The sequence below is a fragment of the Eleutherodactylus coqui genome, chromosome 13 (genome assembly GCF_035609145.1).
Source record: "Eleutherodactylus coqui strain aEleCoq1 chromosome 13, aEleCoq1.hap1, whole genome shotgun sequence".
NCBI classification, from domain to species: Eukaryota; Metazoa; Chordata; class Amphibia; order Anura; family Eleutherodactylidae; genus Eleutherodactylus; species Eleutherodactylus coqui.
The window spans coordinates 79266626-79293022 of record NC_089849.1 but is presented as its reverse complement, the minus strand read 5'-3'; the positions used below and the strand labels follow the sequence as shown (position 1 = coordinate 79293022).

Genomic DNA, 26397 nt, shown 5'->3' with positions numbered 1-26397 from the left:
AGTTCTTCTGACCACTAAAATGTTCAGAAAGCAACTTGAGAGCTTTCAAAATTGAAAACTGGCAGCAGTGGGATTCGAACCCACGCCTCCAAAGAGACTGGAGCCTTAATCCAGCGCCTTAGACCGCTCGGCCATGCTACCATGAAAATGTGGATAATTTTGGATCAAAATGTCCAAGAGATTTCATAAAGAACATTTCTCCTGGCAAGAAATCCTTTTCCAGAATTTCATTTAAAAAGAATTGCTGCATTCGAGCTGAATATTTAATGATGGCAGCAGAAGGCTGAAAATGCATTCCTCCAGTTAGAAAGGAAGCAAATGCAAGTGAGTTCAACAGTATTACCGCACTACTGCTTTTTCAGATGTTTCTAGGCTATTGAAGGCTTTGAAGTGCAAGATCGTGGAGTGCGCCTAATGTCTACTTAGCTAGCGCATCGGGGTAGCTTAATCTGTGCCATAACATCTTGGGAATATCATCAAAAGCCTTTTCTTATAGAGTTTGTTCGGTTTCAGAAAAGGCCAAAAAGTCCATTTCTGAGCATCATCAAAAGCAAGTTCTTCTGACCACTAAAATGTTCAGAAAGCAACTTGAGAGCTTTCAAAATTGAAAACTGGCAGCAGTGGGATTCGAACCCACGCCTCCAAAGAGACTGGAGCCTTAATCCAGCGCCTTAGACCGCTCGGCCATGCTACCATGAAAAAGTGGATAATTTTGGATCAAAATGTCCAAGAGATTTCATAAAGAACATTTCTCCTGGCAAGAAATCCTTTTCCAGAATTTGATTTAAAAAGAAGAATTGTTGCTGCATTCGAGCTGAATATTTAATGATGGCAGCAGAAGGCTGAAAATGCATTCCTCCAGTTAGAAAGGAAGCAAACGCAAGTGAGTTCAACAGTATTACCGCACTACTGCTTTTTCAGATGTTTCTAGGCTATTGAAGGCTTTGAAGTGCAAGATCGTGGAGTGCGCCTAATGTCTACTTAGCTAGCGCATCAGGGTAGCTTAATCTGTGCCATAACATCTTGGGAATATCATCAAAAGCCTTTTCTTATACAGTTTGTTCGGTTTCAGAAAAGGCCAAAAAGTCCATTTCTGAGCATCATCAAAAGCAAGTTCTTCTGACCACTAAAATGTTCAGAAAGCAACTTGAGAGCTTTCAAAATTGAAAACTGGCAGCAGTGGGATTCGAACCCACGCCTCCAAAGAGACTGGAGCCTTAATCCAGCGCCTTAGACCGCTCGGCCATGCTACCATGAAAAAGTGGATAATTTTGAATCAAAATGTCCAAGAGATTTCATAAAGAACATTTCTCCTGGCAAGAAATCCTTTTCCAGAATTTGATTTAAAAAGAAGAATTGCTGCATTCGAGCTGAATATTTAATGATGGCAGCAGAAGGCTGAAAATGCATTCCTCCAGTTAGTAAGGAAGCAAACGCAAGTGAGTTCAACAGTATTACCGCACTACTGCTTTTTCAGATGTTTCTAGGCTATTGAAGGCTTTGAAGTGCAAGATCGTGGAGTGCGCCTAATGTCTACTTAGCTAGCGCATCAGGGTAGCTTAATCTGTGCCATAACATCTTGGGAATATCATCAAAAGCCTTTTCTTATACAGTTTGTTCGGTTTCAGAAAAGGCCAAAAAGTCCATTTCTGAGCATCATCAAAAGCAAGTTCTTCTGACCACTAAAATGTTCAGAAAGCAACTTGAGAGCTTTCAAAATTGAAAACTGGCAGCAGTGGGATTCGAACCCACACCTCCAAAGAGACTGGAGCCTTAATCCAGCGCCTTAGACCGCTCGGCCATGCTACCATGAAAAAGTGGATAATTTTGGATCAAAATGTCCAAGAGATTTCATAAAGAACATTTCTCCTGGCAAGAAATCCTTTTCCAGAATTTGATTTAAAAAGAATTGTTGCTGCATTCGAGCTGAATATTTAATGATGGCAGCAGAAGGCTGAAAATGCATTCCTCCAGTTAGAAAGGAAGCAAACGCAAGTGAGTTCAACAGTATTACCGCACTACTGCTTTTTCAGATGTTTCTAGGCTATTGAAGGCTTTGAAGTGCAAGATCGTGGAGTGCGCCTAATGTCTACTTAGCTAGCGCATCAGGGTAGCTTAATCTGTGCCATAACATCTTGGGAATATCATCAAAAGCCTTTTCTTATACAGTTTGTTCGGTTTCAGAAAAGGCCAAAAAGTCCATTTCTGAGCATCCTCAAAAGCAAGTTCTTCTGACCACTAAAATGTTCAGAAAGCAACTTGAGAGCTTTCAAAATTGAAAACTGGCAGCAGTGGGATTCGAACCCACGCCTCCAAAGAGACTGGAGCCTTAATCCAGCGCCTTAGACCGCTCGGCCATGCTACCATGAAAATGTGGATAATTTTGGATCAAAATGTCCAAGAGATTTCATAAAGAACATTTCTCCTGGCAAGAAATCCTTTTCCAGAATTTGATTTAAAAAGAATTGCTGCATTCGAGCTGAATATTTAATGATGGCAGCAGAAGGCTGAAAATGCATTCCTCCAGTTAGAAAGGAAGCAAACGCAAGTGAGTTCAACAGTATTACCGCACTACTGCTTTTTCAGATGTTTCTAGGCTATTGAAGGCTTTGAAGTGCAAGATCGTGGAGTGCGCCTAATGTCTACTTAGCTAGCGCATCGGGGTAGCTTAATCTGTGCCATAACATCTTGGGAATATCATCAAAAGCCTTTTCTTATAGAGTTTGTTCGGTTTCAGAAAAGGCCAAAAAGTCCATTTCTGAGCATCATCAAAAGCAAGTTCTTCTGACCACTAAAATGTTCAGAAAGCAACTTGAGAGCTTTCAAAATTGAAAACTGGCAGCAGTGGGATTCGAACCCACGCCTCCAAAGAGACTGGAGCCTTAATCCAGCGCATTAGACCGCTCGGCCATGCTACCATGAAAAAGTGGATAATTTTGGATCAAAATGTCCAAGAGATTTCATAAAGAACATTTCTCCTGGCAAGAAATCCTTTTCCAGAATTTGATTTAAAAAGAAGAATTGTTGCTGCATTCGAGCTGAATATTTAATGATGGCAGCAGAAGGCTGAAAATGCATTCCTCCAGTTAGAAAGGAAGCAAACGCAAGTGAGTTCAACAGTATTAGCGCACTACTGCTTTTTCAGATGTTTCTAGGCTATTGAAGGCTTTGAAGTGCAAGATCGTGGAGTGCGCCTAATGTCTACTTAGCTAGCGCATCGGGGTAGCTTAATCTGTGCCATAACATCTTGGGAATATCATCAAAAGCCTTTTCTTATAGAGTTTGTTCGGTTTCAGAAAAGGCCAAAAAGTCCATTTCTGAGCATCATCAAAAGCAAGTTCTTCTGACCACAAAAATGTTCAGAAAGCAACTTGAGAGCTTTCAAAATTGAAAACTGGCAGCAGTGGGATTCGAACCCACGCCTCCAAAGAGACTGGAGCCTTAATCCAGCGCCTTAGACCGCTCGGCCATGCTACCATGAAAAAGTGGATAATTTTGGATCAAAATGTCCAAGAGATTTCATAAAGAACATTTCTCCTGGCAAGAAATCCTTTTCCAGAATTTGATTTAAAAAGAAGAATTGTTGCTGCATTCGAGCTGAATATTTAATGATGGCAGCAGAAGGCTGAAAATGCATTCCTCCAGTTAGAAAGGAAGCAAACGCAAGTGAGTTCAACAGTATTACCGCACTACTGCTTTTTCAGATGTTTCTAGGCTATTGAAGGCTTTGAAGTGCAAGATCGTGGAGTGCGCCTAATGTCTACTTAGCTAGCGCATCAGGGTAGCTTAATCTGTGCCATAACATCTTGGGAATATCATCAAAAGCCTTTTCTTATACAGTTTGTTCGGTTTCAGAAAAGGCCAAAAAGTCCATTTCTGAGCATCCTCAAAAGCAAGTTCTTCTGACCACTAAAATGTTCAGAAAGCAACTTGAGAGCTTTCAAAATTGAAAACTGGCAGCAGTGGGATTCGAACCCACGCCTCCAAAGAGACTGGAGCCTTAATCCAGCGCCTTAGACCGCTCGGCCATGCTACCATGAAAATGTGGATAATTTTGGATCAAAATGTCCAAGAGATTTCATAAAGAACATTTCTCCTGGCAAGAAATCCTTTTCCAGAATTTCATTTAAAAAGAATTGCTGCATTCGAGCTGAATATTTAATGATGGCAGCAGAAGGCTGAAAATGCATTCCTCCAGTTAGAAAGGAAGCAAATGCAAGTGAGTTCAACAGTATTACCGCACTACTGCTTTTTCAGATGTTTCTAGGCTATTGAAGGCTTTGAAGTGCAAGATCGTGGAGTGCGCCTAATGTCTACTTAGCTAGCGCATCGGGGTAGCTTAATCTGTGCCATAACATCTTGGGAATATCATCAAAAGCCTTTTCTTATAGAGTTTGTTCGGTTTCAGAAAAGGCCAAAAAGTCCATTTCTGAGCATCATCAAAAGCAAGTTCTTCTGACCACTAAAATGTTCAGAAAGCAACTTGAGAGCTTTCAAAATTGAAAACTGGCAGCAGTGGGATTCGAACCCACGCCTCCAAAGAGACTGGAGCCTTAATCCAGCGCCTTAGACCGCTCGGCCATGCTACCATGAAAAAGTGGATAATTTTGGATCAAAATGTCCAAGAGATTTCATAAAGAACATTTCTCCTGGCAAGAAATCCTTTTCCAGAATTTGATTTAAAAAGAAGAATTGTTGCTGCATTCGAGCTGAATATTTAATGATGGCAGCAGAAGGCTGAAAATGCATTCCTCCAGTTAGAAAGGAAGCAAACGCAAGTGAGTTCAACAGTATTACCGCACTACTGCTTTTTCAGATGTTTCTAGGCTATTGAAGGCTTTGAAGTGCAAGATCGTGGAGTGCGCCTAATGTCTACTTAGCTAGCGCATCAGGGTAGCTTAATCTGTGCCATAACATCTTGGGAATATCATCAAAAGCCTTTTCTTATACAGTTTGTTCGGTTTCAGAAAAGGCCAAAAAGTCCATTTCTGAGCATCATCAAAAGCAAGTTCTTCTGACCACTAAAATGTTCAGAAAGCAACTTGAGAGCTTTCAAAATTGAAAACTGGCAGCAGTGGGATTCGAACCCACGCCTCCAAAGAGACTGGAGCCTTAATCCAGCGCCTTAGACCGCTCGGCCATGCTACCATGAAAAAGTGGATAATTTTGAATCAAAATGTCCAAGAGATTTCATAAAGAACATTTCTCCTGGCAAGAAATCCTTTTCCAGAATTTGATTTAAAAAGAAGAATTGCTGCATTCGAGCTGAATATTTAATGATGGCAGCAGAAGGCTGAAAATGCATTCCTCCAGTTAGTAAGGAAGCAAACGCAAGTGAGTTCAACAGTATTACCGCACTACTGCTTTTTCAGATGTTTCTAGGCTATTGAAGGCTTTGAAGTGCAAGATCGTGGAGTGCGCCTAATGTCTACTTAGCTAGCGCATCAGGGTAGCTTAATCTGTGCCATAACATCTTGGGAATATCATCAAAAGCCTTTTCTTATACAGTTTGTTCGGTTTCAGAAAAGGCCAAAAAGTCCATTTCTGAGCATCATCAAAAGCAAGTTCTTCTGACCACTAAAATGTTCAGAAAGCAACTTGAGAGCTTTCAAAATTGAAAACTGGCAGCAGTGGGATTCGAACCCACACCTCCAAAGAGACTGGAGCCTTAATCCAGCGCCTTAGACTGCTCGGCCATGCTACCATGAAAAAGTGGATAATTTTGGATCAAAATGTCCAAGAGATTTCATAAAGAACATTTCTCCTGGCAAGAAATCCTTTTCCAGAATTTGATTTAAAAAGAAGAATTGTTGCTGCATTCGAGCTGAATATTTAATGATGGCAGCAGAAGGCTGAAAATGCATTCCTCCAGTTAGAAAGGAAGCAAACGCAAGTGAGTTCAACAGTATTACCGCACTACTGCTTTTTCAGATGTTTCTAGGCTATTGAAGGCTTTGAAGTGCAAGATCGTGGAGTGCGCCTAATGTCTACTTAGCTAGCGCATCAGGGTAGCTTAATCTGTGCCATAACATCTTGGGAATATCATCAAAAGCCTTTTCTTATAGAGTTTGTTCGGTTTCAGAAAAGGCCAAAAAGTCCATTTCTGAGCATCCTCAAAAGCAAGTTCTTCTGACCACTAAAATGTTCAGAAAGCAACTTGAGAGCTTTCAAAATTGAAAACTGGCAGCAGTGGGATTCGAACCCACACCTCCAAAGAGACTGGAGCCTTAATCCAGCGCCTTAGACCGCTCGGCCATGCTACCATGAAAAAGTGGATAATTTTGGATCAAAATGTCCAAGAGATTTCATAAAGAACATTTCTCCTGCCAAGAAATCCTTTTCCAGAATTTGATTTAAAAAGAATTGTTGCTGCATTCGAGCTGAATATTTAATGATGGCAGCAGAAGGCTGAAAATGCATTCCTCCAGTTAGAAAGGAAGCAAACGCAAGTGAGTTCAACAGTATTACCGCACTACTGCTTTTTCAGATGTTTCTAGGCTATTGAAGGCTTTGAAGTGCAAGATCGTGGAGTGCGCCTAATGTCTACTTAGCTAGCGCATCAGGGTAGCTTAATCTGTGCCATAACATCTTGGGAATATCATCAAAAGCCTTTTCTTATACAGTTTGTTCGGTTTCAGAAAAGGCCAAAAAGTCCATTTCTGAGCATCCTCAAAAGCAAGTTCTTCTGACCACTAAAATGTTCAGAAAGCAACTTGAGAGCTTTCAAAATTGAAAACTGGCAGCAGTGGGATTCGAACCCACGCCTCCAAAGAGACTGGAGCCTTAATCCAGCGCCTTAGACCGCTCGGCCATGCTACCATGAAAATGTGGATAATTTTGGATCAAAATGTCCAAGAGATTTCATAAAGAACATTTCTCCTGGCAAGAAATCCTTTTCCAGAATTTGATTTAAAAAGAATTGCTGCATTCGAGCTGAATATTTAATGATGGCAGCAGAAGGCTGAAAATGCATTCCTCCAGTTAGAAAGGAAGCAAACGCAAGTGAGTTCAACAGTATTACCGCACTACTGCTTTTTCAGATGTTTCTAGGCTATTGAAGGCTTTGAAGTGCAAGATCGTGGAGTGCGCCTAATGTCTACTTAGCTAGCGCATCGGGGTAGCTTAATCTGTGCCATAACATCTTGGGAATATCATCAAAAGCCTTTTCTTATACAGTTTGTTCGGTTTCAGAAAAGGCCAAAAAGTCCATTTCTGAGCATCATCAAAAGCAAGTTCTTCTGACCACTAAAATGTTCAGAAAGCAACTTGAGAGCTTTCAAAATTGAAAACTGGCAGCAGTGGGATTCGAACCCACGCCTCCAAAGAGACTGGAGCCTTAATCCAGCGCCTTAGACCGCTCGGCCATGCTACCATGAAAAAGTGGATAATTTTGGATCAAAATGTCCAAGAGATTTCATAAAGAACATTTCTCCTGGCAAGAAATCCTTTTCCAGAATTTGATTTAAAAAGAAGAATTGTTGCTGCATTCGAGCTGAATATTTAATGATGGCAGCAGAAGGCTGAAAATGCATTCCTCCAGTTAGAAAGGAAGCAAACGCAAGTGAGTTCAACAGTATTACCGCACTACTGCTTTTTCAGATGTTTCTAGGCTATTGAAGGCTTTGAAGTGCAAGATCGTGGAGTGCGCCTAATGTCTACTTAGCTAGCGCATCGGGGTAGCTTAATCTGTGCCATAACATCTTGGGAATATCATCAAAAGCCTTTTCTTATAGAGTTTGTTCGGTTTCAGAAAAGGCCAAAAAGTCCATTTCTGAGCATCATCAAAAGCAAGTTCTTCTGACCACAAAAATGTTCAGAAAGCAACTTGAGAGCTTTCAAAATTGAAAACTGGCAGCAGTGGGATTCGAACCCACGCCTCCAAAGAGACTGGAGCCTTAATCCAGCGCCTTAGACCGCTCGGCCATGCTACCATGAAAAAGTGGATAATTTTGGATCAAAATGTCCAAGAGATTTCATAAAGAACATTTCTCCTGGCAAGAAATCCTTTTCCAGAATTTGATTTAAAAAGAAGAATTGTTGCTGCATTCGAGCTGAATATTTAATGATGGCAGCAGAAGGCTGAAAATGCATTCCTCCAGTTAGAAAGGAAGCAAACGCAAGTGAGTTCAACAGTATTACCGCACTACTGCTTTTTCAGATGTTTCTAGGCTATTGAAGGCTTTGAAGTGCAAGATCGTGGAGTGCGCCTAATGTCTACTTAGCTAGCGCATCAGGGTAGCTTAATCTGTGCCATAACATCTTGGGAATATCATCAAAAGCCTTTTCTTATACAGTTTGTTCGGTTTCAGAAAAGGCCAAAAAGTCCATTTCTGAGCATCCTCAAAAGCAAGTTCTTCTGACCACTAAAATGTTCAGAAAGCAACTTGAGAGCTTTCAAAATTGAAAACTGGCAGCAGTGGGATTCGAACCCACGCCTCCAAAGAGACTGGAGCCTTAATCCAGCGCCTTAGACCGCTCGGCCATGCTACCATGAAAATGTGGATAATTTTGGATCAAAATGTCCAAGAGATTTCATAAAGAACATTTCTCCTGGCAAGAAATCCTTTTCCAGAATTTCATTTAAAAAGAATTGCTGCATTCGAGCTGAATATTTAATGATGGCAGCAGAAGGCTGAAAATGCATTCCTCCAGTTAGAAAGGAAGCAAATGCAAGTGAGTTCAACAGTATTACCGCACTACTGCTTTTTCAGATGTTTCTAGGCTATTGAAGGCTTTGAAGTGCAAGATCGTGGAGTGCGCCTAATGTCTACTTAGCTAGCGCATCGGGGTAGCTTAATCTGTGCCATAACATCTTGGGAATATCATCAAAAGCCTTTTCTTATACAGTTTGTTCGGTTTCAGAAAAGGCCAAAAAGTCCATTTCTGAGCATCATCAAAAGCAAGTTCTTCTGACCACTAAAATGTTCAGAAAGCAACTTGAGAGCTTTCAAAATTGAAAACTGGCAGCAGTGGGATTCGAACCCACGCCTCCAAAGAGACTGGAGCCTTAATCCAGCGCCTTAGACCGCTCGGCCATGCTACCATGAAAAAGTGGATAATTTTGGATCAAAATGTCCAAGAGATTTCATAAAGAACATTTCTCCTGGCAAGAAATCCTTTTCCAGAATTTGATTTAAAAAGAAGAATTGTTGCTGCATTCGAGCTGAATATTTAATGATGGCAGCAGAAGGCTGAAAATGCATTCCTCCAGTTAGAAAGGAAGCAAACGCAAGTGAGTTCAACAGTATTACCGCACTACTGCTTTTTCAGATGTTTCTAGGCTATTGAAGGCTTTGAAGTGCAAGATCGTGGAGTGCGCCTAATGTCTACTTAGCTAGCGCATCAGGGTAGCTTAATCTGTGCCATAACATCTTGGGAATATCATCAAAAGCCTTTTCTTATACAGTTTGTTCGGTTTCAGAAAAGGCCAAAAAGTCCATTTCTGAGCATCATCAAAAGCAAGTTCTTCTGACCACTAAAATGTTCAGAAAGCAACTTGAGAGCTTTCAAAATTGAAAACTGGCAGCAGTGGGATTCGAACCCACGCCTCCAAAGAGACTGGAGCCTTAATCCAGCGCCTTAGACCGCTCGGCCATGCTACCATGAAAAAGTGGATAATTTTGAATCAAAATGTCCAAGAGATTTCATAAAGAACATTTCTCCTGGCAAGAAATCCTTTTCCAGAATTTGATTTAAAAAGAAGAATTGCTGCATTCGAGCTGAATATTTAATGATGGCAGCAGAAGGCTGAAAATGCATTCCTCCAGTTAGTAAGGAAGCAAACGCAAGTGAGTTCAACAGTATTACCGCACTACTGCTTTTTCAGATGTTTCTAGGCTATTGAAGGCTTTGAAGTGCAAGATCGTGGAGTGCGCCTAATGTCTACTTAGCTAGCGCATCAGGGTAGCTTAATCTGTGCCATAACATCTTGGGAATATCATCAAAAGCCTTTTCTTATACAGTTTGTTCGGTTTCAGAAAAGGCCAAAAAGTCCATTTCTGAGCATCATCAAAAGCAAGTTCTTCTGACCACTAAAATGTTCAGAAAGCAACTTGAGAGCTTTCAAAATTGAAAACTGGCAGCAGTGGGATTCGAACCCACACCTCCAAAGAGACTGGAGCCTTAATCCAGCGCCTTAGACTGCTCGGCCATGCTACCATGAAAAAGTGGATAATTTTGGATCAAAATGTCCAAGAGATTTCATAAAGAACATTTCTCCTGGCAAGAAATCCTTTTCCAGAATTTGATTTAAAAAGAAGAATTGTTGCTGCATTCGAGCTGAATATTTAATGATGGCAGCAGAAGGCTGAAAATGCATTCCTCCAGTTAGAAAGGAAGCAAACGCAAGTGAGTTCAACAGTATTACCGCACTACTGCTTTTTCAGATGTTTCTAGGCTATTGAAGGCTTTGAAGTGCAAGATCGTGGAGTGCGCCTAATGTCTACTTAGCTAGCGCATCAGGGTAGCTTAATCTGTGCCATAACATCTTGGGAATATCATCAAAAGCCTTTTCTTATAGAGTTTGTTCGGTTTCAGAAAAGGCCAAAAAGTCCATTTCTGAGCATCCTCAAAAGCAAGTTCTTCTGACCACTAAAATGTTCAGAAAGCAACTTGAGAGCTTTCAAAATTGAAAACTGGCAGCAGTGGGATTCGAACCCACACCTCCAAAGAGACTGGAGCCTTAATCCAGCGCCTTAGACCGCTCGGCCATGCTACCATGAAAAAGTGGATAATTTTGGATCAAAATGTCCAAGAGATTTCATAAAGAACATTTCTCCTGCCAAGAAATCCTTTTCCAGAATTTGATTTAAAAAGAATTGTTGCTGCATTCGAGCTGAATATTTAATGATGGCAGCAGAAGGCTGAAAATGCATTCCTCCAGTTAGAAAGGAAGCAAACGCAAGTGAGTTCAACAGTATTACCGCACTACTGCTTTTTCAGATGTTTCTAGGCTATTGAAGGCTTTGAAGTGCAAGATCGTGGAGTGCGCCTAATGTCTACTTAGCTAGCGCATCAGGGTAGCTTAATCTGTGCCATAACATCTTGGGAATATCATCAAAAGCCTTTTCTTATACAGTTTGTTCGGTTTCAGAAAAGGCCAAAAAGTCCATTTCTGAGCATCCTCAAAAGCAAGTTCTTCTGACCACTAAAATGTTCAGAAAGCAACTTGAGAGCTTTCAAAATTGAAAACTGGCAGCAGTGGGATTCGAACCCACGCCTCCAAAGAGACTGGAGCCTTAATCCAGCGCCTTAGACCGCTCGGCCATGCTACCATGAAAATGTGGATAATTTTGGATCAAAATGTCCAAGAGATTTCATAAAGAACATTTCTCCTGGCAAGAAATCCTTTTCCAGAATTTGATTTAAAAAGAATTGCTGCATTCGAGCTGAATATTTAATGATGGCAGCAGAAGGCTGAAAATGCATTCCTCCAGTTAGAAAGGAAGCAAACGCAAGTGAGTTCAACAGTATTACCGCACTACTGCTTTTTCAGATGTTTCTAGGCTATTGAAGGCTTTGAAGTGCAAGATCGTGGAGTGCGCCTAATGTCTACTTAGCTAGCGCATCGGGGTAGCTTAATCTGTGCCATAACATCTTGGGAATATCATCAAAAGCCTTTTCTTATACAGTTTGTTCGGTTTCAGAAAAGGCCAAAAAGTCCATTTCTGAGCATCATCAAAAGCAAGTTCTTCTGACCACTAAAATGTTCAGAAAGCAACTTGAGAGCTTTCAAAATTGAAAACTGGCAGCAGTGGGATTCGAACCCACGCCTCCAAAGAGACTGGAGCCTTAATCCAGCGCCTTAGACCGCTCGGCCATGCTACCATGAAAAAGTGGATAATTTTGGATCAAAATGTCCAAGAGATTTCATAAAGAACATTTCTCCTGGCAAGAAATCCTTTTCCAGAATTTGATTTAAAAAGAAGAATTGTTGCTGCATTCGAGCTGAATATTTAATGATGGCAGCAGAAGGCTGAAAATGCATTCCTCCAGTTAGAAAGGAAGCAAACGCAAGTGAGTTCAACAGTATTACCGCACTACTGCTTTTTCAGATGTTTCTAGGCTATTGAAGGCTTTGAAGTGCAAGATCGTGGAGTGCGCCTAATGTCTACTTAGCTAGCGCATCGGGGTAGCTTAATCTGTGCCATAACATCTTGGGAATATCATCAAAAGCCTTTTCTTATAGAGTTTGTTCGGTTTCAGAAAAGGCCGCCAAAAAGTCCGTTTCTGAGCATCATCAAAAGCAAGTTCTTCTGACCACTAAAATGTTCAGAAAGCAACTTGAGAGCTTTCAAAATTGAAAACTGGCAGCAGTGGGATTCGAACCCACGCCTCCAAAGAGACTGGAGCCTTAATCCAGCGCATTAGACCGCTCGGCCATGCTACCATGAAAAAGTGGATAATTTTGGATCAAAATGTCCAAGAGATTTCATAAAGAACATTTCTCCTGGCAAGAAATCCTTTTCCAGAATTTGATTTAAAAAGAAGAATTGTTGCTGCATTCGAGCTGAATATTTAATGATGGCAGCAGAAGGCTGAAAATGCATTCCTCCAGTTAGAAAGGAAGCAAACGCAAGTGAGTTCAACAGTATTACCGCACTACTGCTTTTTCAGATGTTTCTAGGCTATTGAAGGCTTTGAAGTGCAAGATCGTGGAGTGCGCCTAATGTCTACTTAGCTAGCGCATCGGGGTAGCTTAATCTGTGCCATAACATCTTGGGAATATCATCAAAAGCCTTTTCTTATAGAGTTTGTTCGGTTTCAGAAAAGGCCAAAAAGTCCATTTCTGAGCATCATCAAAAGCAAGTTCTTCTGACCACTAAAATGTTCAGAAAGCAACTTGAGAGCTTTCAAAATTGAAAACTGGCAGCAGTGGGATTCGAACCCACGCCTCCAAAGAGACTGGAGCCTTAATCCAGCGCCTTAGACCGCTCGGCCATGCTACCATGAAAAAGTGGATAATTTTGGATCAAAATGTCCAAGAGATTTCATAAAGAACATTTCTCCTGGCAAGAAATCCTTTTCCAGAATTTGATTTAAAAAGAAGAATTGTTGCTGCATTCGAGCTGAATATTTAATGATGGCAGCAGAAGGCTGAAAATGCATTCCTCCAGTTAGAAAGGAAGCAAACGCAAGTGAGTTCAACAGTATTACCGCACTACTGCTTTTTCAGATGTTTCTAGGCTATTGAAGGCTTTGAAGTGCAAGATCGTGGAGTGCGCCTAATGTCTACTTAGCTAGCGCATCAGGGTAGCTTAATCTGTGCCATAACATCTTGGGAATATCATCAAAAGCCTTTTCTTATACAGTTTGTTCGGTTTCAGAAAAGGCCAAAAAGTCCATTTCTGAGCATCATCAAAAGCAAGTTCTTCTGACCACTAAAATGTTCAGAAAGCAACTTGAGAGCTTTCAAAATTGAAAACTGGCAGCAGTGGGATTCGAACCCACGCCTCCAAAGAGACTGGAGCCTTAAAGGGGTGGTCTCGCGAAACCAAGTGGGGTTATACACTTCCGTATGGCCATATTAATGCACTTTGTAATGTACATTGTGCATTAAATATGAGCCATACAGAAGTTATTCCACTTACCTGCTCCGTTGCTAGCGTCCTCGTCTCCATGGTTCCGTCTAAATTCGCTGGCAGCTTGCTTTTTTAGACGCGCTTGCGCAGTCCGGTCTTCTCTATTCAGCACGAGCCGCTTCAGTGTGCTCCCCGCTACAGCTCTTCTGCGCATGCGCAGACGAGCTGTCACTGCTCGGGAGCGCGCTGCAGCGGCCATTCTGCACCTTCCTCTGTTAGAGGAAGGTGCAGAAACTGGAGCTGCCCAGCGGAGAAGCCCAGGCCAGCCCAGCAGCCCCGAGAAGCGTCCCAGGTAAGTGATGGGTCGGGGGGGAACTAGCGCTGCGCCGGGGGGGGGCTGTCGCTGCGATGGGGGAACTAGCGCTAGGCCGGGGGGGCTGTCGCTGCGATGGGGGGGGCTGCCGCTGCGCCGGGCTGCGCCGGGGGGGGGGCTGCCGCTGTGATGGGGGAACTAGCGCTAGGCCGGGGGGGCTGTCGCTAGGCCGGGGGGGGGGGGGCTGCCGCTGCGATGGGGGGGCTGTCGCTAGGCCGGGGGGGGCTGCCGCTAGGCCGGGGGGGGCTGTCGCTAGTCCGGGGGGGGCTGTCGCTAGGCCGGGGGAACTAGCGCTGGGCTCCGGAACCTAGCGCTGGGCTCCGGGGCCTTCACCTGGGCTGAGGGTCTAGCGCTGGGGAGCCGGGGGCTAGCGCCTTACCTGCTGCCTGGCGGTGGGCGTCTGGTCGGCGGCTGCGGGGCGTCTGGTCGGCGGCTGCGATGCGTCCGGTTGCCATGGAGACACAGCTGGCGGCGTCTCGGGAGCGCGCACGTCGGGCTGCAGCGAGCGACGGGGAAAGAGCCGGCGGCCATCTTGAGAAAACTTTATAAGTTGCTGAAACGCTGGAACGGTAAGTACAAACCAGCTAGAAATGTCATTTACAGGGGGGCTTAGTAATGTGTACTTAATGGGGGGGACTGGGCAAAAAAAAAATTTAACTGCTTCCTCGAGACATCTCCTTTAATCCAGCGCCTTAGACCGCTCGGCCATGCTACCATGAAAAAGTGGATAATTTTGGATCAAAATGTCCAAGAGATTTCATAAAGAACATTTCTCCTGGCAAGAAATCCTTTTCCAGAATTTGATTTAAAAAGAAGAATTGCTGCATTCGAGCTGAATATTTAATGATGGCAGCAGAAGGCTGAAAATGCATTCCTCCAGTTAGAAAGGAAGCAAACGCAAGTGAGTTCAACAGTATTACCGCACTACTGCTTTTTCAGATGTTTCTAGGCTATTGAAGGCTTTGAAGTGCAAGATCGTGGAGTGCGCCTAATGTCTACTTAGCTAGCACATAAGGGTAGCTTAATCTGTGCCATAACATCTTGGGAATATCATCAAAAGCCTTTTCTTATACAGTTTGTTCGGTTTCAGAAAAGGCCAAAAAGTCCATTTCTGAGCATCATCAAAAGCAAGTTCTTCTGACCACTAAAATGTTCAGAAAGCAACTTGAGAGCTTTCAAAATTGAAAACTGGCAGCAGTGGGATTCGAACCCACACCTCCAAAGAGACTGGAGCCTTAATCCAGCACCTTAGACTGCTCGGCCATGCTACCATGAAAAAGTGGATAATTTTGGATCAAAATGTCCAAGAGATTTCATAAAGAACATTTCTCCTGGCAAGAAATCCTTTTCCAGAATTTGATTTAAAAAGAAGAATTGTTGCTGCATTCGAGCTGAATATTTAATGATGGCAGCAGAAGGCTGAAAATGCATTCCTCCAGTTAGAAAGGAAGCAAACGCAAGTGAGTTCAACAGTATTACCGCACTACTGCTTTTTCAGATGTTTCTAGGCTATTGAAGGCTTTGAAGTGCAAGATCGTGGAGTGCGCCTAATGTCTACTTAGCTAGCGCATCGGGGTAGCTTAATCTGTGCCATAACATCTTGGGAATATCATCAAAAGCCTTTTCTTATAGAGTTTGTTCGGTTTCAGAAAAGGCCAAAAAGTCCATTTCTGAGCATCCTCAAAAGCAAGTTCTTCTGACCACTAAAATGTTCAGAAAGCAACTTGAGAGCTTTCAAAATTGAAAACTGGCAGCAGTGGGATTCGAACCCACGCCTCCAAAGAGACTGGAGCCTTAATCCAGCGCCTTAGACCGCTCGGCCATGCTACCATGAAAAAGTGGATAATTTTGGATGAAAATGTCCAAGAGATTTCATAAAGAACATTTCTCCTGGCAAGAAATCCTTTTCCAGAATTTGATTTAAAAAGAAGAATTGTTGCTGCATTCGAGCTGAATATTTAATGATGGCAGCAGAAGGCTGAAAATGCATTCCTCCAGTTAGAAAGGAAGCAAACGCAAGTGAGTTCAACAGTATTACCGCACTACTGCTTTTTCAGATGTTTCTAGGCTATTGAAGGCTTTGAAGTGCAAGATCGTGGAGTGCGCCTAATGTCTACTTAGCTAGCGCATCAGGGTAGCTTAATCTGTGCCATAACATCTTGGGAATATCATCAAAAGCCTTTTCTTATACAGTTTGTTCGGTTTCAGAAAAGGCCAAAAAGTCCATTTCTGAGCATCCTCAAAAGCAAGTTCTTCTGACCACTAAAATGTTCAGAAAGCAACTTGAGAGCTTTCAAAATTGAAAACTGGCAGCAGTGGGATTCAAACCCACGCCTCCAAAGAGACTGGAGCCTTAATCCAGCGCCTTAGACCGCTCGGCCATGCTACCATGAAAAAGTGGATAATTTTGGATCAAAATGTCCAAGAGATTTCATAAAGAACATTTCTCCTGGCAAGAAATCCTTTTCCAGAATTTGATTTAAAAAGAAGAATTGTTGCTGCATTCGAGCTGAATATTTAATGATGGCAGCAGAAGGCTGAAAATGCATTCCTCCAGTTAGAAAGGAAGCAAACGCAAGTGAGTTCAACAGTATTACCGCACTACTGCTTTTTCAGATGTTTCTAGGCTATTGAAGGCTTTGAAGTGCAAGATCGTGGAGTGCGCCTAATGTCTACTTAGCTAGCGCATCGGGGTAGCTTAATCTGTGCCATAACATCTTGGGAATATCATCAAAAGCCTTTTCTTATAGAGTTTGTTCGGTTTCAGAAAAGGCCAAAAAGTCCATTTCTGAGCATCCTCAAAAGCAAGTTCTTCTGACCACTAAAATGTTCAGAAAGCAACTTGAGAGCTTTCAAAATTGAAAACTGGCAGCAGTGGGATTCGAACCCACGCCTCCAAAGAGACTGGAGCCTTAATCCAGCGCCTTAGACCGCTCGGCCATGCTACCATGAAAAAGTGGATAATTTTGGATCAAAATGTCCAAGAGATTTCATAAAGAACATTTCTCCTGGCAAGAAATCCTTTTCCAGAATTTGATTTAAAAAGAAGAATTGTTGCTGCATTCGAGCTGAATATTTAATGATGGCAGCAGAAGGCTGAAAATGCATTCCTCCAGTTAGAAAGGAAGCAAACGCAAGTGAGTTCAACAGTATTACCGCACTACTGCTTTTTCTGATGTTTCTAGGCTATTGAAGGCTTTGAAGTGCAAGATCGTGGAGTGCGCCTAATGTCTACTTAGCTAGCGCATCAGGGTAGCTTAATCTGTGCCATAACATCTTGGGAATATCATCAAAAGCCTTTTCTTATACAGTTTGTTCGGTTTCAGAAAAGGCCAAAAAGTCCATTTCTGAGCATCCTCAAAAGCAAGTTCTTCTGACCACTAAAATGTTCAGAAAGCAACTTGAGAGCTTTCAAAATTGAAAACTGGCAGCAGTGGGATTTGAACCCACGCCTCCAAAGAGACTGGAGCCTTAATCCAGCGCCTTAGACCGCTCGGCCATGCTACCATGAAAATGTGGATAATTTTGGATCAAAATGTCCAAGAGATTTCATAAAGAACATTTCTCCTGGCAAGAAATCCTTTTCCAGAATTTGATTTAAAAAGAATTGCTGCATTCGAGCTGAATATTTAATGATGGCAGCAGAAGGCTGAAAATGCATTCCTCCAGTTAGAAAGGAAGCAAACGCAAGTGAGTTCAACAGTATTACCGCACTACTGCTTTTTCAGATGTTTCTAGGCTATTGAAGGCTTTGAAGTGCAAGATCGTGGAGTGCGCCTAATGTCTACTTAGCTAGCGCATCGGGGTAGCTTAATCTGTGCCATAACATCTTGGGAATATCATCAAAAGCCTTTTCTTATAGAGTTTGTTCGGTTTCAGAAAAGGCCAAAAAGTCCATTTCTGAGCATCATCAAAAGCAAGTTCTTCTGACCACTAAAATGTTCAGAAAGCAACTTGAGAGCTTTCAAAATTGAAAACTGGCAGCAGTGCGATTCGAACCCACGCCTCCAAAGAGACTGGAGTCTTAATCCAGCACCTTAGACCGCTCGGCCATGCTACCATGAAAAAGTGGATAATTTTGGATCAAAATGTCCAAGAGATTTCATAAAGAACATTTCTCCTGGCAAGAAATCCTTTTCCAGAATTTGATTTAAAAAGAAGAATTGTTGCTGCATTCGAGCTGAATATTTAATGATGGCAGCAGAAGGCTGAAAATGCATTCCTCCAGTTAGAAAGGAAGCAAACGCAAGTGAGTTCAACAGTATTACCGCACTACTGCTTTTTCAGATGTTTCTAGGCTATTGAAGGCTTTGAAGTGCAAGATCGTGGAGTGCGCCTAATGTCTACTTAGCTAGCGCATCAGGGTAGCTTAATCTGTGCCATAACATCTTGGGAATATCATCAAAAGCCTTTTCTTATAGAGTTTGTTCGGTTTCAGAAAAGGCCAAAAAGTCCATTTCTGAGCATCATCAAAAGCAAGTTCTTCTGACCACTAAAATGTTCAGAAAGCAACTTGAGAGCTTTCAAAATTGAAAACTGGCAGCAGTGGGATTCGAACCCACGCCTCCAAAGAGACTGGAGCCTTAATCCAGCGCATTAGACCGCTCGGCCATGCTACCATGAAAAAGTGGATAATGTGGGATCAAAATGTCCAAGAGATTTCATAAAGAACATTTCTCCTGGCAAGAAATCCTTTTCCAGAATTTGATTTAAAAAGAAGAATTGTTGCTGCATTCGAGCTGAATATTTAATGATGGCAGCAGAAGGCTGAAAATGCATTCCTCCAGTTAGAAAGGAAGCAAACGCAAGTGAGTTCAACAGTATTACCGCACTACTGCTTTTTCAGATGTTTCTAGGCTATTGAAGGCTTTGAAGTGCAAGATCGTGGAGTGCGCCTAATGTCTACTTAGCTAGCGCATCGGGGTAGCTTAATCTGTGCCATAACATCTTGGGAATATCATCAAAAGCCTTTTCTTATAGAGTTTGTTCGGTTTCAGAAAAGGCCAAAAAGTCCATTTCTGAGCATCCTCAAAAGCAAGTTCTTCTGACCACTAAAATGTTCAGAAAGCAACTTGAGAGCTTTCAAAATTGAAAACTGGCAGCAGTGGGATTCGAACCCACGCCTCCAAAGAGACTGGAGCCTTAATCCAGCGCCTTAGACCGCTCGGCCATGCTACCATGAAAAAGTGGATAATTTTGGATGAAAATGTCCAAGAGATTTCATAAAGAACATTTCTCCTGGCAAGAAATCCTTTTCCAGAATTTGATTTAAAAAGAAGAATTGTTGCTGCATTCGAGCTGAATATTTAATGATGGCAGCAGAAGGCTGAAAATGCATTCCTCCAGTTAGAAAGGAAGCAAACGCAAGTGAGTTCAACAGTATTACCGCACTACTGCTTTTTCAGATGTTTCTAGGCTATTGAAGGCTTTGAAGTGCAAGATCGTGGAGTGCGCCTAATGTCTACTTAGCTAGCGCATCAGGGTAGCTTAATCTGTGCCATAACATCTTGGGAATATCATCAAAAGCCTTTTCTTATACAGTTTGTTCGGTTTCAGAAAAGGCCAAAAAGTCCATTTCTGAGCATCCTCAAAAGCAAGTTCTTCTGACCACTAAAATGTTCAGAAAGCAACTTGAGAGCTTTCAAAATTGAAAACTGGCAGCAGTGGGATTCGAACCCATGCCTCCAAAGAGACTGAAGCCTTAATCCAGCGCCTTAGACTGCTCGGCCATGCTACCATGAAAAAGTGGATAATTTTGGATCAAAATGTCCAAGAGATTTCATAAAGAACATTTCTCCTGGCAAGAAATCCTTTTCCAGAATTTGATTTAAAAAGAAGAATTGTTGCTGCATTCGAGCTGAATATTTAATGATGGCAGCAGAAGGCTGAAAATGCATTCCTCCAGTTAGAAAGGAAGCAAACGCAAGTGAGTTCAACAGTATTACCGCACTACTGCTTTTTCAGATGTTTCTAGGCTATTGAAGGCTTTGAAGTGCAAGATCGTGGAGTGCGCCTAATGTCTACTTAGCTAGCGCATCGGGGTAGCTTAATCTGTGCCATAACATCTTGGGAATATCATCAAAAGCCTTTTCTTATAGAGTTTGTTCGGTTTCAGAAAAGGCCAAAAAGTCCATTTCTGAGCATCCTCAAAAGCAAGTTCTTCTGACCACTAAAATGTTCAGAAAGCAACTTGAGAGCTTTCAAAATTGAAAACTGGCAGCAGTGGGATTCGAACCCACGCCTCCAAAGAGACTGGAGCCTTAATCCAGCGCCTTAGACCGCTCGGCCATGCTACCATGAAAAAGTGGATAATTTTGGATCAAAATGTCCAAGAGATTTCATAAAGAACATTTCTCCTGGCAAGAAATCCTTTTCCAGAATTTGATTTAAAAAGAAGAATTGTTGCTGCATTCGAGCTGAATATTTAATGATGGCAGCAGAAGGCTGAAAATGCATTCCTCCAGTTAGAAAGGAAGCAAACGCAAGTGAGTTCAACAGTATTACCGCACTACTGCTTTTTCAGATGTTTCTAGGCTATTGAAGGCTTTGAAGTGCAAGATCGTGGAGTGCGCCTAATGTCTACTTAGCTAGCACATCAGGGTAGCTTAATCTGTGCCATAACATCTTGGGAATATCATCAAAAGCCTTTTCTTATACAGTTTGTTCGGTTTCAGAAAAGGCCAAAAAGTCCATTTCTGAGCATCATCAAAAGCAAGTTCTTCTGACCACTAAAATGTTCAGAAAGCAACTTGAGAGCTTTCAAAATTGAAAACTGGCAGCAGTGGGATTCGAACCCACACCTCCAAAGAGACTGGAGCCTTAATCCAGCGCCTTAGACTGCTCGGCCATGCTACCATGAAAAAGTGGATAATTTTGGATCAAAATGTCCAAGAGATTTCATAAAGAACATTTCTCCTGGCAAGAAATCCTTTTCCAGAATTTGATTTAAAAAGAAGAATTGTTGCTGCATTCGAGCTGAATATTTAATGATGGCAGCAGAAGGCTGAAAATGCATTCCTCCAGTTAGAAAGGAAGCAAACGCAAGTGAGTTCAACAGTATTACCGCACTACTGCTTTTTCAGATGTTTCTAGGCTATTGAAGGCTTTGAAGTGCAAGATCGTGGAGTGCGCCTAATGTCTACTTAGCTAGTGCATCGGGGTAGCTTAATCTGTGCCATAACATCTTGGGAATATCATCAAAAGCCTTTTCTTATAGAGTTTGTTCGGTTTCAGAAAAGGCCAAAAAGTCCATTTCTGAGCATCCTCAAAAGCAAGTTCTTCTGACCACTAAAATGTTCAGAAAGCAACTTGAGAGCTTTCAAAATTGAAAACTGGCAGCAGTGGGATTCGAACCCACGCCTCCAAAGAGACTGGAGCCTTAATCCAGCGCCTTAGACCGCTCGGCCATGCTACCATGAAAAAGTGGATAATTTTGGATCAAAATGTCCAAGAGATTTCATAAAGAACATTTCTCCTGGCAAGAAATCCTTTTCCAGAATTTGATTTAAAAAGAAGAATTGTTGCTGCATTCGAGCTGAATATTTAATGATGGCAGCAGAAGGCTGAAAATGCATTCCTCCAGTTAGAAAGGAAGCAAACGCAAGTGAGTTCAACAGTATTACCGCACTACTGCTTTTTCAGATGTTTCTAGGCTATTGAAGGCTTTGAAGTGCAAGATCGTGGAGTGCGCCTAATGTCTACTTAGCTAGCGCATCAGGGTAGCTTAATCTGTGCCATAACATCTTGGGAATATCATCAAAAGCCTTTTCTTATAGAGTTTGTTCGGTTTCAGAAAAGGCCAAAAAGTCCATTTCTGAGCATCCTCAAAAGCAAGTTCTTCTGACCACTAAAATGTTCAGAAAGCAACTTGAGAGCTTTCAAAATTGAAAACTGGCAGCAGTGGGATTCGAACCCACACCTCCAAAGAGACTGGAGCCTTAATCCAGCGCCTTAGACCGCTCGGCCATGCTACCATGAAAAAGTGGATAATTTTGGATCAAAATGTCCAAGAGATTTCATAAAGAACATTTCTCCTGGCAAGAAATCCTTTTCCAGAATTTGATTTAAAAAGAATTGTTGCTGCATTCGAGCTGAATATTTAATGATGGCAGCAGAAGGCTGAAAATGCATTCCTCCAGTTAGAAAGGAAGCAAACGCAAGTGAGTTCAACAGTATTACCGCACTACTGCTTTTTCAGATGTTTCTAGGCTATTGAAGGCTTTGAAGTGCAAGATCGTGGAGTGCGCCTAATGTCTACTTAGCTAGCGCATCAGGGTAGCTTAATCTGTGCCATAACATCTTGGGAATATCATCAAAAGCCTTTTCTTATACAGTTTGTTCGGTTTCAGAAAAGGCCAAAAAGTCCATTTCTGAGCATCCTCAAAAGCAAGTTCTTCTGACCACTAAAATGTTCAGAAAGCAACTTGAGAGCTTTCAAAATTGAAAACTGGCAGCAGTGGGATTCGAACCCACGCCTCCAAAGAGACTGGAGCCTTAATCCAGCGCCTTAGACCGCTCGGCCATGCTACCATGAAAATGTGGATAATTTTGGATCAAAATGTCCAAGAGATTTCATAAAGAACATTTCTCCTGGCAAGAAATCCTTTTCCAGAATTTGATTTAAAAAGAATTGCTGCATTCGAGCTGAATATTTAATGATGGCAGCAGAAGGCTGAAAATGCATTCCTCCAGTTAGAAAGGAAGCAAATGCAAGTGAGTTCAACAGTATTACCGCACTACTGCTTTTTCAGATGTTTCTAGGCTATTGAAGGCTTTGAAGTGCAAGATCGTGGAGTGCGCCTAATGTCTACTTAGCTAGCGCATCGGGGTAGCTTAATCTGTGCCATAACATCTTGGGAATATCATCAAAAGCCTTTTCTTATAGAGTTTGTTCGGTTTCAGAAAAGGCCAAAAAGTCCATTTCTGAGCATCATCAAAAGCAAGTTCTTCTGACCACTAAAATGTTCAGAAAGCAACTTGAGAGCTTTCAAAATTGAAAACTGGCAGCAGTGGGATTCGAACCCACGCCTCCAAAGAGACTGGAGCCTTAATCCAGCGCCTTAGACCGCTCGGCCATGCTACCATGAAAAAGTGGATAATTTTGGATCAAAATGTCCAAGAGATTTCATAAAGAACATTTCTCCTGGCAAGAAATCCTTTTCCAGAATTTGATTTAAAAAGAAGAATTGTTGCTGCATTCGAGCTGAATATTTAATGATGGCAGCAGAAGGCTGAAAATGCATTCCTCCAGTTAGAAAGGAAGCAAACGCAAGTGAGTTCAACAGTATTACCGCACTACTGCTTTTTCAGATGTTTCTAGGCTATTGAAGGCTTTGAAGTGCAAGATCGTGGAGTGCGCCTAATGTCTACTTAGCTAGCGCATCAGGGTAGCTTAATCTGTGCCATAACATCTTGGGAATATCATCAAAAGCCTTTTCTTATACAGTTTGTTCGGTTTCAGAAAAGGCCAAAAAGTCCATTTCTGAGCATCATCAAAAGCAAGTTCTTCTGACCACTAAAATGTTCAGAAAGCAACTTGAGAGCTTTCAAAATTGAAAACTGGCAGCAGTGGGATTCGAACCCACGCCTCCAAAGAGACTGGAGCCTTAATCCAGCGCCTTAGACCGCTCGGCCATGCTACCATGAAAAAGTGGATAATTTTGAATCAAAATGTCCAAGAGATTTCATAAAGAACATTTCTCCAGGCAAGAAATCCTTTTCCAGAATTTGATTTAAAAAGAAGAATTGCTGCATTCGAGCTGAATATTTAATGATGGCAGCAGAAGGCTGAAAATGCATTCCTCCAGTTAGTAAGGAAGCAAACGCAAGTGAGTTCAACAGTATTACCGCACTACTGCTTTTTCAGATGTTTCTAGGCTATTGAAGGCTTTGAAGTGCAAGATCGTGGAGTGCGCCTAATGTCTACTTAGCTAGCGCATCAGGGTAGCTTAATCTGTGCCATAACATCTTGGGAATATCATCAAAAGCCTTTTCTTATATAGTTTGTTCGGTTTCAGAAAAGGCCAAAAAGTCCATTTCTGAGCATCATCAAAAGCAAGTTCTTCTGACCACTAAAATGTTCAGAAAGCAACTTGAGAGCTTTCAAAATTGAAAACTGGCAGCAGTGGGATTCGAACCCACACCTCCAAAGAGACTGGAGCCTTAATCCAGCGCCTTAGACTGCTCGGCCATGCTACCATGAAAAAGTGGATAATTTTGGATCAAAATGTCCAAGAGATTTCATAAAGAACATTTCTCCTGGCAAGAAATCCTTTTCCAGAATTTGATTTAAAAAGAAGAATTGTTGCTGCATTCGAGCTGAATATTTAATGATGGCAGCAGAAGGCTGAAAATGCATTCCTCCAGTTAGAAAGGAAGCAAACGCAAGTGAGTTCAACAGTATTACCGCACTACTGCTTTTTCAGATGTTTCTAGGCTATTGAAGGCTTTGAAGTGCAAGATCGTGGAGTGCGCCTAATGTCTACTTAGCTAGCGCATCAGGGTAGCTTAATCTGTGCCATAACATCTTGGGAATATCATCAAAAGCCTTTTCTTATAGAGTTTGTTCGGTTTCAGAAAAGGCCAAAAAGTCCATTTCTGAGCATCCTCAAAAGCAAGTTCTTCTGACCACTAAAATGTTCAGAAAGCAACTTGAGAGCTTTCAAAATTGAAAACTGGCAGCAGTGGGATTCGAACCCACACCTCCAAAGAGACTGGAGCCTTAATCCAGCGCCTTAGACCGCTCGGCCATGCTACCATGAAAAAGTGGATAATTTTGGATCAAAATGTCCAAGAGATTTCATAAAGAACATTTCTCCTGGCAAGAAATCCTTTTCCAGAATTTGATTTAAAAAGAATTGTTGTTGCATTCGAGCTGAATATTTAATGATGGCAGCAGAAGGCTGAAAATGCATTCCTCCAGTTAGAAAGGAAGCAAACGCAAGTGAGTTCAACAGTATTACCGCACTACTGCTTTTTCAGATGTTTCTAGGCTATTGAAGGCTTTGAAGTGCAAGATCGTGGAGTGCGCCTAATGTCTACTTAGCTAGCGCATCAGGGTAGCTTAATCTGTGCCATAACATCTTGGGAATATCATCAAAAGCCTTTTCTTATACAGTTTGTTCGGTTTCAGAAAAGGCCAAAAAGTCCATTTCTGAGCATCCTCAAAAGCAAGTTCTTCTGACCACTAAAATGTTCAGAAAGCAACTTGAGAGCTTTCAAAATTGAAAACTGGCAGCAGTGGGATTCGAACCCACGCCTCCAAAGAGACTGGAGCCTTAATCCAGCGCCTTAGACCGCTCGGCCATGCTACCATGAAAATGTGGATAATTTTGGATCAAAATGTCCAAGAGATTTCATAAAGAACATTTCTCCTGGCAAGAAATCCTTTTCCAGAATTTGATTTAAAAAGAATTGCTGCATTCGAGCTGAATATTTAATGATGGCAGCAGAAGGCTGAAAATGCATTCCTCCAGTTAGAAAGGAAGCAAACGCAAGTGAGTTCAACAGTATTACCGCACTACTGCTTTTTCAGATGTTTCTAGGCTATTGAAGGCTTTGAAGTGCAAGATCGTGGAGTGCGCCTAATGTCTACTTAGCTAGCGCATCGGGGTAGCTTAATCTGTGCCATAACATCTTGGGAATATCATCAAAAGCCTTTTCTTATAGAGTTTGTTCGGTTTCAGAAAAGGCCAAAAAGTCCATTTCTGAGCATCATCAAAAGCAAGTTCTTCTGACCACTAAAATGTTCAGAAAGCAACTTGAGAGCTTTCAAAATTGAAAACTGGCAGCAGTGGGATTCGAACCCACGCCTCCAAAGAGACTGGAGCCTTAATCCAGCGCCTTAGACCGCTCGGCCATGCTACCATGAAAAAGTGGATAATTTTGGATCAAAATGTCCAAGAGATTTCATAAAGAACATTTCTCCTGGCAAGAAATCCTTTTCCAGAATTTGATTTAAAAAGAAGAATTGTTGCTGCATTCGAGCTGAATATTTAATGATGGCAGCAGAAGGCTGAAAATGCATTCCTCCAGTTAGAAAGGAAGCAAACGCAAGTGAGTTCAACAGTATTACCGCACTACTGCTTTTTCAGATGTTTCTAGGCTATTGAAGGCTTTGAAGTGCAAGATCGTGGAGTGCGCCTAATGTCTACTTAGCTAGCGCATCGGGGTAGCTTAATCTGTGCCATAACATCTTGGGAATATCATCAAAAGCCTTTTCTTATAGAGTTTGTTCGGTTTCAGAAAAGGCCAAAAAGTCCGTTTCTGAGCATCATCAAAAGCAAGTTCTTCTGACCACTAAAATGTTCAGAAAGCAACTTGAGAGCTTTCAAAATTGAAAACTGGCAGCAGTGGGATTCGAACCCACGCCTCCAAAGAGACTGGAGCCTTAATCCAGCGCATTAGACCGCTCGGCCATGCTACCATGAAAAAGTGGATAATTTTGGATCAAAATGTCCAAGAGATTTCATAAAGAACATTTCTCCTGGCAAGAAATCCTTTTCC

General features: G+C 42.0%; 27 non-coding genes across 27 annotated transcripts; all 27 read right to left on the bottom strand.

Moving 5' to 3' along the window:
- Window positions 1-59: 59 nt before the first annotated feature.
- Window positions 60-141, bottom strand: TRNAL-AAG (transfer RNA leucine (anticodon AAG)). Its single transcript has one exon. It is a non-coding gene; the product is annotated as a tRNA-Leu (tRNA).
- A 471-nt stretch (window positions 142-612) lies between these two features.
- Window positions 613-694, bottom strand: TRNAL-AAG (transfer RNA leucine (anticodon AAG)). The gene has a single exon. It is a non-coding gene; the product is annotated as a tRNA-Leu (tRNA).
- A 477-nt stretch (window positions 695-1171) lies between these two features.
- Window positions 1172-1253, bottom strand: TRNAL-AAG (transfer RNA leucine (anticodon AAG)). Its single transcript has one exon. It is a non-coding gene; the product is annotated as a tRNA-Leu (tRNA).
- A 1030-nt stretch (window positions 1254-2283) lies between these two features.
- On the bottom strand, window positions 2284-2365 carry TRNAL-AAG (transfer RNA leucine (anticodon AAG)). The gene has a single exon. It is a non-coding gene; the product is annotated as a tRNA-Leu (tRNA).
- A 1030-nt stretch (window positions 2366-3395) lies between these two features.
- On the bottom strand, window positions 3396-3477 carry TRNAL-AAG (transfer RNA leucine (anticodon AAG)). The gene has a single exon. It is a non-coding gene; the product is annotated as a tRNA-Leu (tRNA).
- Window positions 3478-3954: 477 nt separating this feature from the next.
- Window positions 3955-4036, bottom strand: TRNAL-AAG (transfer RNA leucine (anticodon AAG)). Its single transcript has one exon. It is a non-coding gene; the product is annotated as a tRNA-Leu (tRNA).
- A 471-nt stretch (window positions 4037-4507) lies between these two features.
- On the bottom strand, window positions 4508-4589 carry TRNAL-AAG (transfer RNA leucine (anticodon AAG)). The gene has a single exon. It is a non-coding gene; the product is annotated as a tRNA-Leu (tRNA).
- Window positions 4590-5066: 477 nt separating this feature from the next.
- On the bottom strand, window positions 5067-5148 carry TRNAL-AAG (transfer RNA leucine (anticodon AAG)). Its single transcript has one exon. It is a non-coding gene; the product is annotated as a tRNA-Leu (tRNA).
- A 1589-nt stretch (window positions 5149-6737) lies between these two features.
- On the bottom strand, window positions 6738-6819 carry TRNAL-AAG (transfer RNA leucine (anticodon AAG)). The gene has a single exon. It is a non-coding gene; the product is annotated as a tRNA-Leu (tRNA).
- Window positions 6820-7290: 471 nt separating this feature from the next.
- Window positions 7291-7372, bottom strand: TRNAL-AAG (transfer RNA leucine (anticodon AAG)). The gene has a single exon. It is a non-coding gene; the product is annotated as a tRNA-Leu (tRNA).
- A 477-nt stretch (window positions 7373-7849) lies between these two features.
- Window positions 7850-7931, bottom strand: TRNAL-AAG (transfer RNA leucine (anticodon AAG)). Its single transcript has one exon. It is a non-coding gene; the product is annotated as a tRNA-Leu (tRNA).
- A 477-nt stretch (window positions 7932-8408) lies between these two features.
- Window positions 8409-8490, bottom strand: TRNAL-AAG (transfer RNA leucine (anticodon AAG)). Its single transcript has one exon. It is a non-coding gene; the product is annotated as a tRNA-Leu (tRNA).
- A 471-nt stretch (window positions 8491-8961) lies between these two features.
- On the bottom strand, window positions 8962-9043 carry TRNAL-AAG (transfer RNA leucine (anticodon AAG)). The gene has a single exon. It is a non-coding gene; the product is annotated as a tRNA-Leu (tRNA).
- Window positions 9044-9520: 477 nt separating this feature from the next.
- Window positions 9521-9602, bottom strand: TRNAL-AAG (transfer RNA leucine (anticodon AAG)). Its single transcript has one exon. It is a non-coding gene; the product is annotated as a tRNA-Leu (tRNA).
- A 1589-nt stretch (window positions 9603-11191) lies between these two features.
- On the bottom strand, window positions 11192-11273 carry TRNAL-AAG (transfer RNA leucine (anticodon AAG)). The gene has a single exon. It is a non-coding gene; the product is annotated as a tRNA-Leu (tRNA).
- A 471-nt stretch (window positions 11274-11744) lies between these two features.
- Window positions 11745-11826, bottom strand: TRNAL-AAG (transfer RNA leucine (anticodon AAG)). The gene has a single exon. It is a non-coding gene; the product is annotated as a tRNA-Leu (tRNA).
- A 1039-nt stretch (window positions 11827-12865) lies between these two features.
- Window positions 12866-12947, bottom strand: TRNAL-AAG (transfer RNA leucine (anticodon AAG)). The gene has a single exon. It is a non-coding gene; the product is annotated as a tRNA-Leu (tRNA).
- A 2694-nt stretch (window positions 12948-15641) lies between these two features.
- TRNAL-AAG (transfer RNA leucine (anticodon AAG)) lies at window positions 15642-15723 on the bottom strand. The gene has a single exon. It is a non-coding gene; the product is annotated as a tRNA-Leu (tRNA).
- Window positions 15724-16759: 1036 nt separating this feature from the next.
- On the bottom strand, window positions 16760-16841 carry TRNAL-AAG (transfer RNA leucine (anticodon AAG)). Its single transcript has one exon. It is a non-coding gene; the product is annotated as a tRNA-Leu (tRNA).
- Window positions 16842-18989: 2148 nt separating this feature from the next.
- TRNAL-AAG (transfer RNA leucine (anticodon AAG)) lies at window positions 18990-19071 on the bottom strand. The gene has a single exon. It is a non-coding gene; the product is annotated as a tRNA-Leu (tRNA).
- Window positions 19072-20107: 1036 nt separating this feature from the next.
- On the bottom strand, window positions 20108-20189 carry TRNAL-AAG (transfer RNA leucine (anticodon AAG)). The gene has a single exon. It is a non-coding gene; the product is annotated as a tRNA-Leu (tRNA).
- Window positions 20190-21225: 1036 nt separating this feature from the next.
- On the bottom strand, window positions 21226-21307 carry TRNAL-AAG (transfer RNA leucine (anticodon AAG)). The gene has a single exon. It is a non-coding gene; the product is annotated as a tRNA-Leu (tRNA).
- Window positions 21308-22340: 1033 nt separating this feature from the next.
- On the bottom strand, window positions 22341-22422 carry TRNAL-AAG (transfer RNA leucine (anticodon AAG)). Its single transcript has one exon. It is a non-coding gene; the product is annotated as a tRNA-Leu (tRNA).
- A 471-nt stretch (window positions 22423-22893) lies between these two features.
- TRNAL-AAG (transfer RNA leucine (anticodon AAG)) lies at window positions 22894-22975 on the bottom strand. Its single transcript has one exon. It is a non-coding gene; the product is annotated as a tRNA-Leu (tRNA).
- Window positions 22976-23452: 477 nt separating this feature from the next.
- TRNAL-AAG (transfer RNA leucine (anticodon AAG)) lies at window positions 23453-23534 on the bottom strand. The gene has a single exon. It is a non-coding gene; the product is annotated as a tRNA-Leu (tRNA).
- A 1589-nt stretch (window positions 23535-25123) lies between these two features.
- TRNAL-AAG (transfer RNA leucine (anticodon AAG)) lies at window positions 25124-25205 on the bottom strand. Its single transcript has one exon. It is a non-coding gene; the product is annotated as a tRNA-Leu (tRNA).
- A 471-nt stretch (window positions 25206-25676) lies between these two features.
- TRNAL-AAG (transfer RNA leucine (anticodon AAG)) lies at window positions 25677-25758 on the bottom strand. The gene has a single exon. It is a non-coding gene; the product is annotated as a tRNA-Leu (tRNA).
- Between the last annotated feature and the right edge of the window lie 639 nt (window positions 25759-26397).